The 15,857-nt window shown below is 40.6% G+C and overlaps 1 protein-coding gene and 1 long non-coding RNA gene across 7 annotated transcripts in view; both read left to right on the top strand.

Moving 5' to 3' along the window:
* Rbms1 (RNA binding motif, single stranded interacting protein 1) overlaps positions 1-15,857 on the top strand; it is a 213,688-nt gene that overhangs the window by 65,992 nt on the left and 131,839 nt on the right. The window lies entirely within an intron of this gene.
* Positions 993-14,923, top strand: LOC108168762. Its single transcript, XR_003953832.1, has 2 exons — positions 993-5,204; positions 5,246-14,923. It is a non-coding gene; the product is annotated as an uncharacterized LOC108168762 (long non-coding RNA).

Raw genomic sequence — 15,857 nt, 5'->3', positions numbered from 1 at the left:
CCATGATGTTTAGGCCAGGTTTACAGTAGCAAGCATAAATTCCCTCCAGTGGAACAGGTTTTAAATTCAGTGTGAGCAGTTGGTCACTCCATAACAGCTGTGCCACTATTGGATAATTGAGCCCATAGGCATTGGTAGGTTGGTATTCAGAGTTCATAGAGCTCTAAGTTGAGTGAGACCATTGGTAGTATATTTCTGATACTCTGCATAACACCCTCTGGCACTACAAAAACTAACTGGGGCAAAAGGAAGTTTCCAGATCAGTTCCAGCTTGATTAGTCTGTATCTTGAAACCAAGGTGTGTGGTGTTTTCAACAGGTTCTTACCAAGCACTTCTTCTGAATAAGGAAGAGGAATGACAATAGTCTGTATTGTTTTAGGGGCTTCCCACACATGACATGATATATTCTCTCTCTCTCTCTCTCTCTCTCTCTCTCTCTCTCTCTCTCCTTACAAAGTAGTAGGTTTTCATATACTTCTCCCTTTGATTAATCCTCCTTCCCTTTCTCATCTTTCCCATTTCCTAGCCCTGTGTTGACACACTTCCACCCCAGTGTTATCTGCCCTGTCTACATTTTACATTAAATGTGTTAGATTATACCACCTCCCTTAAGGGAGCAACCTCTGTGCCCATCTGGATTCCTAGCTGTGGGAAGCCACATGTGCCATTGCAGAGTGGCACTGACTACTGATGGCCACCATGCATAAGTTTGGAGAAACAACCAATGTGTACATATGCAGTAAAGTTTTTTACAAAGACACTGCCTGGCCCAGGCATGATAATGGGGCTTTGGGAGTATAAGCAATCAGATGTGAGACATGCAAATGAGGTATGATAATGAGGCTCTGTGAGGTACAGAGAGAGAGAGAGTAGCCAATCAGATGAGGAACATGCAAATGAGGCTTAGTGCATAACGAATCTGGGTGTGAGACACGCCTCTCCTAGGCCTATATAAGCAGCACCAGTTCTGGGCTCGGGGTCTCTTCACCTCTGCAATCAAGCTCTCCCAATAAATGTGTACAGAAAGATCCTGTTGCAGCGTCGTTACTGCTGGCCAGTCTGGCGCGCGCAAGACCTAGCTTCTGCAGGTGCTCCAGACCCAACTCAGAAGTCTATAGCCTTGAACCTAAGATCTACATATAAGAAAGAATATGTAGCATTTGTTGTTCTGAGTCCGGATTAACTCGTTGTCATCATCATTGTCATCGTCATCATTGTTGTTTTCTTTTATTCTGGTTCTATCCATTCACCTGAAAATTTTGTATTTTAATTTTTCCTCACAGCTAACTAAAATTTCATTGTGCAGACACACCAAATTTTCATTGTTCATCCATCAGCTGATGGACATCTATGCTGATTACCTTTCCTAGCTAGTGTGAAAAGAATGGCAGTGAATAGGAATGAGCATGCGTCTGCAGTAGGAGATCCAGTTCTCTGGGTATGTCCAAGAGTGGTATAGCTGGGTTATATAGTATTCATAGTTCTAGTTTTTGGGGAGCCTCCAAACTGCCATCTATAGTGGTTGTACTGGTTTATAGTCCCATCAACAGTGAATAAGGATTCTCCTTCGTTACCTCCTCAAAACATTTGTTTATCACATGATAGCCATTTTGATTGAGGTGAGATGGAACTTAAATGTTGTTTTAATTTGCATGTCCCTGATGGTTAGTGATAGCCAATACTTTTTTTAAACATGGTTATTTAGTCATTTATAATTGCTCTTTTGAGAACTCTTTGTTGAAATATGTAGTCCATTTATTTGTTTTATTTTTCTGTGTATGGGTATTATACCTCCATGTATGTTTCTGTACCACATGTGTGCCTGGAGCTTTCAGAGGCCAGAAATGACATCAGATCTCCTGGAATTGGAGTTACAGGTAGCATTACAGTAGCTGTGAATTGGTCTATAGTTGCTGGGACTTAAACCCTGATCTTCTAGAAGAGCAGCTGTTGATCTTAAAGTCCCCCTCCCATCCCCATTGTTTTGATTGAGTTGTTTGTTGTCTTGATTTTATATTTCAATTCTTTGTTTACTTTAGTCCTCTGTTGTCTATATCACTGACAAAGATTTTTTTGGGCTGCCTACTGACTCAATCAACAGCATCCTTTAGTGCTTTTTTATACTTCGTCAGTCCGATTTGTCCGTTGCCTTCCTGGGTGACTTGCAGTATATAGAGAAAGTTCTTACTTGTGTATGATCTTGTAGCATATTTCCCATCTTTTCAGAGTTTCAGGTTCTTGGTTGAGGTCTTCAATCCATGTATATTTGATGTGTGTGTGTGTGTGTGTACACGCACATGCGCGTGTTTGAGTGTATACAGTGGGAGATAAAGCTCTAGTTTCATTCTGCTACTTGTAGACAGCTACTGTCCCCAACAATTTGCTGACAATTCTGTCTTTAGTGTATTTTTTGGTCATCTTTCTAAAAGTAAATAAATAAATAAATAATAAAAGGTGGTTATAATTTCAAAGACATATAGCTGGGCCTTCTGAGTGTTCTGTTGGTCTATGTGTCTGTTTTTGTGCCAGAACCATGCTTTTTATTATTGTAGTATGACATGAGATAGGATATGGTAATCCCTCCATTAGCATAGCTTTGGCTCTCAGAGGTCTTTTGAACATCCATGAGCCCTTTGATGGGGAGTTCATTGAAACTGTAAACTGCTCTTGGTAGGAGAGTCATTTTTACAATATTAATTCTTCTACTCCACAAGCATGAGGGGTGTCTTTCCATCTCCTATATCCTCCTGCAGTTCTTCCATCAGAGTTTTAAGGTTTTCACTACAGAGGCCCTCCAGCTTCAAAGTTAGGTTTATTCCAAGACATACATTTTTAAGAGCATCATACATGGAATTGTTTCTCTGGTTTTTTTGCTCAAGGTCTTTTTCATTGATATATAGAAAGACTGCTGACTTATATGTGTTAATTTTGCATCCTGTTACTTTGCTGAAAATATTGATAACTTCTATGTGTCTTGTGATGGAGTCTTTAGGGTTCCTAATAAGTCGAATCGTGCCATCTGATAACAGGGATAGTTTGACTTCTTTTCCTATTTGAATCAACTGTATTTCCTTTTTCTGTCTTATTGCTCCAACTAAGATTGTGCACACTAATTTGAATGGGAGTGGAGACAATGGACAGCCTTATCTCATTCCTGATTGTAATAGGATCACTTCAGATTTTTCTCTCTTTCACATCATATCGACTGTGGGCTTGCCAGCTGGAGCCTTTATTATGCTGATGTATGTTCTTTCTAAGATTTTTCTGTCTGGGGCTTTCATCATGAAGGGATTCTGTTTTTTTTTTTTCAAAAGCCTTTTCGACATCTATTGAAATGATCCTGGGATTTCTGTCTTTGAAGTCCATTTATCTAATTTATTACATTTATCAATTTGGGTAAGTTGAACCAGCCTTGCACCTCTGGAATAAAGCCAAGGAGATCATAGTAAATATTGTTGATGTGATTGAGTTTTCCCCCCTCTTTCTCTTCTTTTGAAACAAGGCCTGTCTGTATAGCCCACACTGCTTTTAAACTGATAGCAATCCTCCTGCCTCAGCTTCCTGATGCCTGGGACTCTAGATATGTGCCATGATGCAGGGCAAAGACTGGAATTTTAGGTGAAATAATATCACTCATGAAGACATCTTGGCCCTGAGCTGAAGTTACATGAGGAGGGCTGCCATTGTTGATGATAAAAGATGATAATTTATCTTAGACGCTGACTAAACTTATGATTCTCATAATTATTTTTCTCAGAGGAATTATACGGTAGGTGTTATCTTTTTCCCTTGCTTGGCTGTAGATTTAGGTGAAGGTTGCTAAGTTTAAGTTAGACTTCTTTTTTATTGTAGTTTTTATTGAAGACCTGTGCTTTGTCTACTTCTCTGGGATACAAATGGCAGTGGCAGACTGTGGCAGTTTGTAGATGGTGCGGTGGGATGCAGGGGCCCTCGGGAGCTCTACTGTTTGCATTAAAGAGGAACAAGGAAGAAGCAGATGCTTCAGAAAAATCAACCACTGGAGCTGCAATGCAGTATGTCCTGAGGGAAAATAATTCTTGGTGATGCCAATCATCCTAGAAATGCATCTTGGTACTATTTTCAATTGTAATAAGTAAATGTTTGTTCAAGAGAAGCAAAATATTTATTTCCAAACCTCTTAGTTCAAGAAGCTGTATTTTGTATGTACCTTATAATAAAGGTTTTTTTATTTTATTATTTTTTTAGACTAGTAAGGGAAGATCGGTAGGTATGTGGTTGGGTGGATGATGGTTGCATGGATGGATGGATGGATGGATGGATGGATGGACCAAAGGGCTCCTACCCTTTGTGTTCTGTAACCACTCTCAGGTTCATTCTTTGTAATAACTATGTTCAAGTTGGAATGAGAATGAATGTCCTTAATGGGTGTCCTACAATAAATAAAGAAGTCTAAACCAATAAGCTTAGCAACCTTCATCTAAATCATTAAGAACTGAGCCACAGGAACTGGTGGGAGTTTGCAGAGACTCTCAAAAGTGCTGGAGTGGCAAGGACACTGAGAGGGACTGATTTATGGTGCAGTCAGGTCAATGCGCATGTGCTGATCTCTTGCTGGATGCCTTTCCACAGAGTAAATAGTACAGAGGGAGTGCATGCTGTATCTTGGCACAGTTTCCTCAAGGGAGCTCATAATGTACAAAGTGTTGTGTAGTAAGATGGCCTAATTTATGCATTAAGGCAGCCCTGAGAAAACAAAGTGAGAAGACTGGGGAAATGGGAGCAGGAAATGCTCAGAGGGGGCAGACTGTGAGCTGTGATCTCTGCAGAGTAAACAGGGAGGGATGAGTGTGTAAATCTTTGTTTGGCTCTTCTCCATTTCTCGCTATGAGTGCTTTGAAAGGTATCAATGGCAGTTGTACCCTGAGATATACCCACCCCTTTTCTAGGACCCCATCTTACAGCTCTTACAGAGCCCCATCCATCTACAGGACCTGGGGTGGCAGTTCTAAGTCTTCCTAGGGCTTTAGATTAGAAAAGCAACTATGGTGTGATCAGGTCAAGAAAAAGAAATGGCTGAAGTGGATGGAGGATGGTAGAAGAGAGCCTTTGCCTGACAAAGTTCAGAACCAGGAAAGAGCAAGTCTATGGCAGCCAGAGCCTGAGGAGTAGCTGAAATGGAGGTGAAGGGGCAGCCAGAGCCTGAGGAGTAGCTGAAATGGAGGTGAAGGGGCAGCCAGAGCCTGAGGAGTAGCTGAAATGGAGGTGAAGGGGCAGAGGAGTGAGCATGGAGTGCTACGTATTTCGGGTGTGTGTTCTAGAGAGCAGAATGATACAGTCAGAGGCAACAAAAAGCTTTTGAAACCTTAGAAAACAACACTGGGAAGGAACAAGGACTGGCTAGTGGGAACACGGAGTAAATAAGGAATGGTCACAGGAGAAAACAAAAGAAGCTAGTGGTTATAGCCTTGGGGAATGGAATGGGTAAAAGAGGTAGAGAAGGAACAGGAACCAGTAAGAATCACAGTTACATAGTTACTGCTAACTGGGAAGTAGCAAGAGGGGTTGCCATCGGTTATGGAAATTAGCTGAATCCTCTCTATTTGTTCACTTCAATTAACAGTGTTTCCAAGCGGAGGCCCTGTTAGCCCTAACATAATGACACATCTCAACTTTTCAAATGGATTTTCTCATTTTCTTCTTTCTTATGAGACTATTTGAGAAACGGGGAAATGGGCAGTTAAAGGAGTTGTTTGAAAGAAAACCATCCTCCTGGTGGTCACTTCCTGTATATAATGCCGCTAAGAATAGATTCACCTGAGGTGTCTGCAGTTCCTCGAGGGGTCAACTTCACACGACATTTTTTTATGCAGCCATCAACTGTTCGCCTGCTCCTATTGGGTAAAGATACTTTAATGGTGGAAATTTTTAAACGGATGCCAAAGTGGAGTACTAGGCAAGCCACATCCTCAGCCCGTACTTGCATATATTTAGGAGAGACTGTTCAGTTGTTAATTTACATATTTATGAACTTCTATTTGAATACTTCATGTGTACCAAGTCCCGAGTTAAGTGCTTGGTGTATGTATATATCTTTTGTTAGGTGTGAAGATGATTTCTTGGGATTAAAATAATGATATTTTTCACTTGTAATAAGAGAAACTAAAGAGGAAAGTTAAATCTATGGGTAATCTCAAAGCTTTGGCTAACACCAATTGGCTTTGCTTTTCTTGTCAGTCACCCTAGTGAGGTGACACAGTGAGTTGTTTAAGGGCTGGGAGGGAACTGAAGAAAGACCAGCCAGTTTCTAAACACAGGAGTCCTTGCACAGTTGCTCCGAGGACAAAGCGATTGGTAGCATCCCTACCTCTCCCTGGCTCGACTTGCCTGGAAAGTGATTGCTTTTCATCCACTTTGTCATCACCTTTCAGTTTTAAGGACCTTGATAGCCATTGCAGACCCGTCTTTTCTCTAACTTAACCTGATCATACCACAGTTGCTTTTCTAATCGAAAGCCTGAGGAAGACCTCGGACTGCCACACCGGGCGGGTATATCTCAGGCTATGTGTGCCATTGATTCCTTTCAAAGCACTCCTAGTGGGAAATGGAGAAAGGCTGGAGAAGGAGATTTCAGTTCACCTCTCCCTTTAATCTTTCTTGTTAAATAAATGTCTGGAATGCATAAATACTGCCTAGATCACTGGATATGATGGTGAGGAAATGGCTGAGGAGGGAACGACAGCTTAGCCTGCTCTTGGTGACACATATCCCCGGGGAGAGGAGAGAAACTTTCTCATGTTGATGTCCAGTGACTGCTCCTGCTATCATCTTCTTCTTTAGGACGATTGAGTATGTGATTTCATTTCCTCTGTGCTCTTAGTTCCTAGGAAGGTTTAAAATGGATATTTGACAAAATGTTTTTTTTTTCCCAGAACTGAAGGTAAATTGTGAATGGAAAAGACACTTCTGTCCATTTGCTGTGCGCTCTGCACCTGTGCGCTGTTGATACTAAGACTCATTCTTCAAATATCAAGCCCTTTGAAATTAGTATGCATATAATTTATGATGTCTCATAATAACTGTCATCCAACTTTTAAAAATGGTAATGTCTTAATAACTTTGGGTGCTTATAATGGGTAATACGTTAGATTACATGATGTAGAATTAATATCCAAATATTTATAGGACATTGGTGGCAGAGACATGAGAAAGGCACTCCTTTCTTTTAAAAAAGTATCCAAAAGTAAAGCAAGAAGATTTTTTTTTTTTGACTTTTAACAGTTAAGGTCAAGAGAGGCCATTTTGTTGTGGAATTCCATTTTCTTAGAAGTCACATACAGGGCCCAGAGAGAGATGGTTCAGTGGTTAAGAGCATTTCTAGAGGACCCACATGTGATTCCTAGCTCATAACCACCTATAACTCCAGCTTCAAGGGACCCAATATCCTCTTCTGGATTCTGTGGGCACCTGTTTTCATGAGCACATGATTACAAATAAAAATCATTTTTAAAAAGTCACATAAAGACATAAAATGCAGCATATGCTAGAATCTCTCTTTATTTCCTAAATAATCTACAGATTAAATGAAGATTGTAACAATATTTGTAAAATGTATTCTTTAAGTTTTGATCCCTTTTTTTGATATTTAGCTCTAACTTAGGTTTCCATAGTATTGAATAAAAAAATTAAACCGTCACTATGTCATTTATGTATGTATGTATGTGTGTGTGTGTGTGTGTGTGTGTGTGTGTGTATGTATGTATGTATGTATGTAACTTGCCAGTCATGCAGTCAACAAAACCTCCTAGATGCTGGACTGTATGTTATAAGTAAACAATCAGAGGACCTATACACTACCTGGGCAATCCTAGAAGGTTGAGGAGACCCTGCAAAGATGACTGCACTCCACTTTTTGGGCTTAGAACACATTAGAATTTACTATCAGTCTCTGGAGGACATAGATTCTGACCCTGGAACAGGATGGATGGTTTCAAAGGCTACTTAACCGAGAAGTTTGTTATAAATGTGGGCAAGTATGGAGAGACAGAAGACATTTATCACTAGCCAGTGTGCCCAAGGAGAAAGAGCAGTGTTCAATTATTGAAGTGCTTGTTGAGGGCTTGTGTGATGGCTCAAAAGATAAAGATGCTTGTCACCAAGCCTGATGATGCCCTGACTCTACTCCTCAGGACCCACAGTGTAAACTAGAGGACCAATTTCTACAAGTTGTCCTCTGATGTCTACATGTAGAGCACTCTTCTCTCTCTCTCTCTCCCTCTCCCTCTCTCTCTCTCTCTCTCTCTCTCTCTCTCACACACACACACACACAAAAGCAATAAAATCATCCTAGCTTTATTTAAAAAATATTTGTAGAATGATTATTGTATATGCTGGGCACAGAAACTGGTCCTTATACAATTATCCTCTGGCCTTGAAATTGTAATTTTGGCCTTCATAACTTTTGGCAAGTTGCCTAACTTACCTTTTCACAAGGAAGCGTGGAAACATGTGCCATGCCTACATCTCTAAGTCTTTAAGGAGATAAGAAAGTGTTTTTACATATGGTAGCATATTAATGCATGTATTATGGCTATAACTATGAGAGAGAGAGAGACAGAGAGAGGCAGAGACAGAGAGAAATAATAAAACATTCTTATGTCTTCTGAGAGTCTGGATTTTTATAATAACCCTGTGGTTTACATATCATACTGTCTATCACTGTACTTAATGTAAGGTTGGGGGTTGAATGGACGTATGTTCAGGGGTAGGTATGTACTTAATACAGCTTGAGTGTTCTAGGAGTGTCCTTACAGTTTGGAATTAGGAATGGCTGATGTCACGATCAGCCATATTGTCATGACAACCCTAGAATTCCCTCATTTGCCTTCTCTTCGCCTTGGGAGTATCAATTTGCCAGAGGTCTGTTGTCAGTATACCCCATGTGTTAAATGTGTTAGGTAACTCAGAACTTGTCGTTCTTAAAAGCTCTTAGGGTGGGGAGCTTGGGTAAGCTGCTTAGGTATCCTATTTCAGGGTTCTCAGCTACATATCCTAATGTTGGAAAGTTTGCCTTCATACATATTCAACCAACTGAATGGAAAGCCACTTGTAATTCTATTTATTCTTGTTTGAACTTTATAATTCGGTGAAGAATGAGAAACTTTTCTCCATTCTCATTTCCATAAAGGACATCATTAATTATTCTAGCATCTTCCTCTTCAGGTGTAAAAGACCTAATTTAATGATGATCTTAGCAACCGAAGAGACAAGAAGCTTTTGATTGGTTTTCTTTCATTTTTTGGAATGCTTTGAGCTGAATCCCTGGTAGGGACCTGCCCTGACATTTAGCATTGTGTTCTAACAACCTTGTTACTGTTCCTGGCTGACATGGGGTTTGTTTGTCCCAGGTACAGTTTGCTGTGCACTGTCAAAGTTGTCACTCACCTAATTGAATTTTACTCATGGAAAGGAGGTGGTTATTCCAGGTTTGAACTAATTTTGTTTTCCATCATTTAAAGATTTGGGTTTAGTTTTGAAAAGACTCTGTCCATTTTCCTCGGTGCCCTCTGTCTCTTTGAAGATGCTGTGGCAGAGAGGAGGGCTGCAATTAGCAGCTTTCCAGCCCTGCCCTTCCCAGCTGTTACTCTTACCCCAGTTCACACATGCACAGATGATTATCCTACTTCAAGCTCCCCAGGTAAACTAATTTCAGGGATTACCCAGTGGTCATAGCTTTCCTTCCTAACTTGTGAGCATTAACAGCTTGTGGAAATGCTCCTGAGTTATCTGAAGAGTCTGAAAATGAACTCTCATTTTTCTTATAGACCTCCCCATAGTCCAGCAGCTCCAGCACTACATTTCCACAGTCCAGGGAGTGGAAGGGAGAAGAGTTTCCATCGGGGTAATTCAGGAAGACAGCAACACGCAGTGTTTGGGAATGACTTTCACCTTATCCAAGTTACTCAAACACTTGATAGCTTTTTCCTATAGAATCTGAGCTATGGGTACAAATTCATTATAATACAAACCGAATCAATACAAACTATTCAGGCTTTATCTTGTCCATAGGAAAGATTTTGTTCTGTTCTGTTTTAGAAAGACTAAGCTATCTGTTTTTATATTTTAAAAAATATGGGGAAATTACCTTTTTAGAGTTTTTAAGACCAGAAATTTAGGTGAACTTTTGATTTTGATTAATCTTTTCAAGAGTAGTAACTATGTCAAAATTATTTGTCTACAACTTCTAAGAATTTTGAAGCATTTTTCCCCCCATGGGGATAAATGTCCTGAATAGTTAAGGTTTTGGTTGATTTGACTTATAATTTTACAATTAAACTAATCTCAAATAGGCCTTATATTAGTTTTTGAGGAAAAGTATGTTGCTAATTTTACTTCAGAATTCTAGAAGTTTCTTCATATCTTGCCATGATATAGAAGATAGTCCTTCTTGCCTCTTTCACAATTCCATCCCTCTAATCGACTCGCTAAAATAAAATAGTTGCAAAAGAGTCTGCTTAACAACCATTAGTAAAGTAAGATCTTTACATCTGGACTTTTCAATATGTATTCTAATAATGGAAGGTTTGCCCAGTAGTCAGCTAAATAGGAGTTTAGCGCCCAGATCTCCTCAATCTCCAAAAGCCCAATATAATATGAATATATCCTAAATTGAAGATGCATGTGTTGGTTTAATCTAGAGAACAGCATGACTTGAGAATGGTATAGTTGTCTGTAGAGTATTGGTTGTCTCCCCTTGACTGTGGCTGATGGCAGTGTGTGTGTGTGTGTGTGTGTGTGTGTGTGTGTGTGAGAGAGAGAGAGAGAGAGAGCGAGAGAGAGAGCATTCATTAATAGTTAATGATAATAAGACATCACATTTGGTGCGGGAGTGTAAGAGATTCAAGTTTAAGCCCCACTTGCCCCATGGGTTAGATCTGTGACTCTGGGTAAAAGCGACAGGCATTCTGGCATGGGTTGTGTATATGATGTGTTTGTGTGGAATGACATAGTAAATGACAGCCAGTATTAGTTAGTCATCCATGCAGACAAGCTGCACTTGTGTAAAGCTCACGTCTCCTGCTTTCCTCATTAGGAGAGATTTAAGATTAATCCAAGCATGGCTTCTAAGAGTCATCCACATAAGGCTACGTTTATGGTGCTCTGTATGTATGCTAGACTTTCAGCTATGCTTTTATTTTATTGTGGTGGTTTCATTTTTATGTGTGATTTTGTGCATATCTAGGGAGCCTTTAAGTCTGGAATAAGATTTGCAATTTTTTTGTTTTGTTTTGTTTTTGTTTTTTAAGGAAAACAGTACAAACTAGAAAATATTGTTTCATTTCAGAGATAGGGTACTTTCCTAAATATTTTGTGCAAAACCAGAAATATAAAGAATTTTTTGACCTCATATTTTTTGCTTCTCTTTTGCTAGCAGTCAGTCAGAAGTTTTGTGAGCTTTTAAACAACTCTTAAATGTGATTCTTTTCCCATGTGAGTGACCTACACGGACCAACGCTGTACTCTTGCGCCTTGTGCATTAAAGGTTGTGATTTGGAACAATGTTGAATGAGTTTTTCTCCTTCCTTTCAGTGTTCAGTTTGACCTAAATAAGACAGGGTTCTTTCGCTGTTGTAGGATGTGACACAAGGACCGAATCTACTTGAGACCAGCTCTTTATTTGTAGAGTGTTATTTTTTTTTATCTTGTTATATAGCCTTTCAAAAGTTACCTCCACCACCATACTTTATATATACTGCTTTTTTACAAATGTGTGTGCATGTGTGTCTTTGTTTATGCATGTGCATATGACTTTGGGAATCATCCTTAAAAGCACCAGTCACATTCTTTGAGGCAGGATCTCTCTTTGCCTGGCTCTCACTGATTAGGCTAGAATGGGGGGTGGGGCAGCAAGCTCAGGGATCCACAGGTTTCTGCCCCTCAGCCTTGGGGTTACAGGCATGCTCTACCACACCTATTGTTTTACATAAGTGCTGGGGGCTGAACTCATGTCAACCTTGCAATCCCTCAGCCCCACTGGGTTTTGTTTCTTCTATTTTTGTTGTTGTTGTTTGGTGGTTGTTTTAACTTTTAATACAAATGTTATTTGTATTAAACCACAGCCCCAAATGGTTTCTCTGTGTAGCCCCGGCAGTCCTGGAACTCTGTAGACCATGTTGGCCTTGAAGTCAAAGATCCAGCTGCTTCTGCCTCCCCGGTGCTGGGATTAAGGCCTGCGCCACCACTGCCTGGCAAATGTTCCTCTCTTAGAAGAGGTTCAATAGTGTGGGTATTAGAATGTTTCATGAGAGGAATCCTTGGGGATTTGACTCTTCACCCTTCTGCCTGTCACGTCTAGGTCTGCTTTTCCTGGTCTTTTACACAGCACTTCATCCTGAACATGAACAAGACATTTATATAGTTGAGCACCCCACACCCATGTTATATCCTGTATTGATCCTCCCTGGCTGTGGACTCCCACAGCACATTACAGTCTAGATCGCTTGCCCAGTTACCACTTAAGTCTTTGCATTACTGCGGCAGGGGTTATAGATGCTTGCCTAGGAACTTGGGATGCAACATTACAGATCTTGTGCAGGACTCAGTCTTTGAACCCTACCCAGCCCTCAACTTTTAACACCACTATGGTATTACTTAAGACCCCAGTGGGTAGCTGAGTCAGTTCTTCTTACCTTTCTCTTGCTCCTTGGCATCATAAGCCTTATAACCCCCCTTACCCTCAAAGGGTCCTTATGAAAGTGAAACGTGAAAAACCAGTCTCGTTTTAAAATTGTTTCTGAAGGATGGAACATCATCTAATGTCATAGCATCAAATTCCAGTTGTACAAGCTTTTTGCTATCAAGGAAGGCATCATTACCTATGTCTCATCTCCCCTACACGAACACAGGCTTCTGCTTGTCCTGGTTGCTCCATTGTTATTATCCCTGTGTGTATACTTTGCCTGCCTCACAGGATGATCTTTGAGACTGCTCAGTATTCCTACTCATGAAATGACACTGCTCTAATATATGGTTTCTTAAAAGGAGGCTGGAGAACAATAGAGAAAACTCTTCAGTGTATCTGAGCTCTTGAAACAGACCCTTCATCAAACCGTTCTTCCTTCCTTGTTGCTGTTATCGGTGGTTAGATAGCCTTAGAGAGTGTGCTCATTCAGCCATTCAGCAAACAGGGATTGAAAATGACATCCCCTTAGCTAGATATGCTTGTTACTTGCCATAGAGTACCAATGTACCCTACCTTCTCTTCTTTGATGGCCTTTCACACTTACTATGCATGCATGTGCTATTAGACTACCCTCCTCTGCTATAAAACCTGGACTACAACACTAATAGCTGCCGTTTATCAAGTTGGGAACCTTTTTGATGTAACACTATACTGTGAAAACAATGTGGGATGCAACTAGCTTGCCCCAGATCATGTGTGGCATAAGTAGGGAACTGAAATATGGAGTCAGGCTTGCTTGGTTCTGCCTTCATTTTGTCTCTTGTGTTGTTACAAAGAGACAAGAAACTCTTTCAACTCATTTAGCCAGGGCTGTGGCCTGAGTGTACACATAGTGTCCGAGGGCTGCTGCTATTCTGAAGAGGAGTCAACACCTCTCTAGGGACAGGAGCTCTCTCCATCGTCTCTCACCACCAAGTGCTCGGGGCTCCTGGTGTCTGCTCTGCTGCTTTCCTGCCTGCTGCCAGGCAGCTTCCTGTTTCCTCATAGCTTCTGCTTCCTCATAAGCTTGGCTTGCATATGGTTCTGGCCTGTCATGGCCTCCTCTCCCCTCCCCCTCCCCTCACCCCAGGCAGCTCTTGCCATTTCTTTCCCTTTCCTAACTGGTTTAGCCCTTGGAGTTTTGTGAATCAAATTCCCAAGGGTTGAGAATCAGATTGGCGAGCTCATGTTTCCAGTCCCACCCAGATCATAGGTCACTGGCCAGTCTGTAGAGTGGCTGCCCCTGGGTCAGATTCCCACAGCTTCACCTAAGGCTGAGGGTGGAGAAGGAGGTACACAGGACAAGGCTCCGCAGCACTGAATTTTCACCCGAATAGCTTGCAGGCTTTCTGGTCAGTTCCTTTAGTTTCTGATGTCTCTTTCAAAATCGACAACAATGAAAGTGGACTTTTCTAGACGGACCTCGCTAGACTCCATCCCTATAATTGCTCATGGATTATCTAGAATTGATTGTGTATGTTATATACAGAGTTTCATATTCCAGCTATTTCCCTTAAGTTTGAATTTTTGGGTTTCTGTGATCCTATTTTGAGGTTGGACTATTAATCTTTTCTTCTTTGTATAATGGCTTATAGATCTACTTCATATTTGGAGCTTTTGAACTCAAGTTTCCTTTTTTTTTAAGTACTACATGTCTATGTTTTTTCTTTTTAAGCAGTTCATGTGAAACTATAAACAGCATGCTAATTCTTAGATTCATTTTAAGTCTTAAGGTCAGTTCTCTTAATACCTCTCAGTATTATTTGCACATTCTACTAGTATCAGATTTATTTTGCCATCTCTTTAAATTTTATCATTTAACATTTTCTTATCTCTAGAGAACTATTAGACATCCAATCGAGTGCTAGCATTTTGGAATAGCACAGTATCCAATGGGTCATGACCCAGCAAGTACATCATGACTTGAGAGAAAAGCCATAAAAAAATTTAATGCTGTTCTTCTGTGGTTTCAATTGTGGTTTCCTAAGAGACCAGTCAGGACAACTGAGGTTGTACACTGGCTTTTTCTGTAGATGACTGGTGGGACTTGTGGTAATAGTGCAGAGGGTAGGATGAAGTAGGGTGTGTCTCGAGTCCTCAGGAAAAGGCATCTTCGACTTGAACAGTTGGAACTAAAACTGTCCACTTTGCATTTGTGCTGGCTCATAGTGAGGAAAGACAACAGGTCACAGCAAAAAAAAAAAAAAAAAAAAAAAAAAAAACCAAAAAAAAAAACAAAACCAATGCATGGAGTAGTAGTAGAAAAACAGTTCTGGGGTCCCCACTAGCTCACAGCCTGGCTGTGCTGTAATCTTTAAACACTTTCAAGGGCAGATATCCTGTGAATTTTAAGGTTTTACTTGCCCAGTATGCACCGAATACCCTAGCCTTTGCTGTTTTTTTTTTTTTTTTAAGTGAAAAGAATTAGGATTATGTGTGTGTTGTGGGTGTGTCTGCTTTCAATAGGCAAGACTTATTATTTCTTGTTACTTTTGCTGGAACTCTGGGGACTTTGGAAGCAGCTGACTAAGTCACCAGCAGGATTTCTGGGAAGTATAATTTTCAACTTTGTTTTCAGAAAAGTCTCTGAATGGCTACACTTTGGCTAGAAAGTTGACGTTCATAGCATCTCTGTGACAGCCAGAGTTTGAGTTCCTTCTCTTGTTAAGACAAGCTGGGATTTTTCATTGTTGTAGCAGATGGGCCTTTCCAGGAAGATGTTAGAAGCCAGGGAAGACCTATGTATGTGTACTGTGGCTGTAATCCCAGAATTCAGGAATACTTGTCAGGGACCCCGTCGCCAATTTAAAGATGGCAACCAGCCCTGGTAACCCTATCCAGAAATGGCTTGCTTGACCACCCTCTTCTGAGGCCTCCACATCAACATGTGTTCAAAGCCTGCTAGCTACATCCAGAGAGGTGACTGCAAAAGGAGCGGCAAGAGAAGCAGTTTTTATTTTTTTTTCCACTTGAGAACAAAGGAAATTACTCCTGTCTTTGTCCCTTTCTTGCCGTCTTTTTAATAACTAGGTTGAATTCCTGTATCTTCTGTCTTTTCCAGGAAGGACAGGTCTCCCCTTTGGATGGCTTATAAGGTTTTCATTGCTTTTTTGATAATGTTGTCTTGAAGGAAAACTCTTCCTCTGTGGCACAAGA

This window comes from Mus musculus, chromosome 2 (genome assembly GCF_000001635.26).
Source record: "Mus musculus strain C57BL/6J chromosome 2, GRCm38.p6 C57BL/6J".
Lineage (NCBI taxonomy): Eukaryota > Metazoa > Chordata > Mammalia > Rodentia > Muridae > Mus > Mus musculus.
The sequence above is the reverse complement of the archived record's forward strand: the minus strand, read 5'-3'. Positions and strand labels throughout refer to the sequence as shown.